The sequence below is a fragment of the Lactuca sativa genome, chromosome 9 (genome assembly GCF_002870075.4).
Source record: "Lactuca sativa cultivar Salinas chromosome 9, Lsat_Salinas_v11, whole genome shotgun sequence".
NCBI classification, from domain to species: Eukaryota; Viridiplantae; Streptophyta; class Magnoliopsida; order Asterales; family Asteraceae; genus Lactuca; species Lactuca sativa.
The window spans coordinates 86,446,061-86,447,459 of NC_056631.2; positions in this window are offsets into that span (position 1 = coordinate 86,446,061).

The window sequence follows — 1,399 nt, forward strand, 5'->3', positions numbered from 1 at the left end:
CAAAGTAAGAACCATAGGAAAACATTGTGTGCATGCTAGGAGCATGGGACAAGTGTTGTAATTCAAGTAAGAAGTTGATTAACCGAAACGACAAATAATGAGTAATCGATATGGTGATAAATAAAAAGTGTTTTATTTATACTCAAAGGTTTGAGGCCATATGGGATTAGTATTATTCTTGTGTTTCATATTTGCATGTTTTGACTTCCAGAATAATTGAGTTTATTAAGAATAATCGAATTATTCAAATGGGCCACAGTCATTCATATGTTGGAAGTAGATATGAATAAAGAATTGGTGTGTGGATTGTCTAAAAGAGTATTAGACATAAGCAAATGTTTGCTGCAACGTTCATGAGTGCTTATGAATATGATTTGAGCATTGGATTAAACCCACACTCACTTGGATCACTCCATGAATTGTATCACGAGTGATTGGTGAGATGATAACATCTTATATTCTTGAAACCGAGATGTGTGAGTTGTATCTTGCAAATCGGTTGCACATTGATAATATGTAAACGCACCAGTAACTTGGTGTTATAAAACGTATTGTTGTGTGTGATTCGGTGCGTGAGTACAAGCCAGCATTGTATTAAAGTTTATCCGTTCCTTTTATCCAAAGTAGGATAAAAGTGATATCTTTGGGCCCCTCGATGGTTTAGTGATGACAAACGTAAATGCTCGGCCGGGCTAGGGCTAATTTGATTTGTTCAACTAGTCTGTCGTCATAAATCGGAATCGAGATATAGTACAAAGAAAATGATTTGAAATCATTTCTCATATGATATCTAGAATGGAGGAATATATGATCCCTTATCTAAGGACACGCGTATCTGATATGATCAGAGTTGACAGCGGCTTTGGAAAGATACGATTGCAGATCGGGATCCGAAGTCATACGCAGAATAGTTATTAGACTTATCCAAGTGGGAGACTGTTGGATTAGTGTCTAAGTCCATAACTATTTTGGTATGTACTTGACCCGATGGTGCATGGTCCTTTTGGGTTGCCTTCACCAAAGCAACTTGATTGGAGAAATAAATAGAGAGAGAGGTTATTATGATTTATTCATATGTTATAAGAATAATATATTAAAGGAGAAATCATATTTTTTTAATTAATATTGGTCAATAATTAATTAAGAATTAATTTTGTGATCAAGTGTAATTAATTAAACTAGAGGGGCTAAATTGTAATTATGTGATAGTTACAAAATAAGGTAAGGATTATCTTATATATAGGGTGAACGGATTTAAGGTGATAATGCCTTAGAATTCGACTAGGATAAGGGTTTCTAAGACTTATCTTATGGTTGCTTGGTGGGCAAGCAACTAGATAAGGATAAGGACTAAAACCCTAATCTTTACACCTATATAAACCCCCTAAGGCTCATGAAT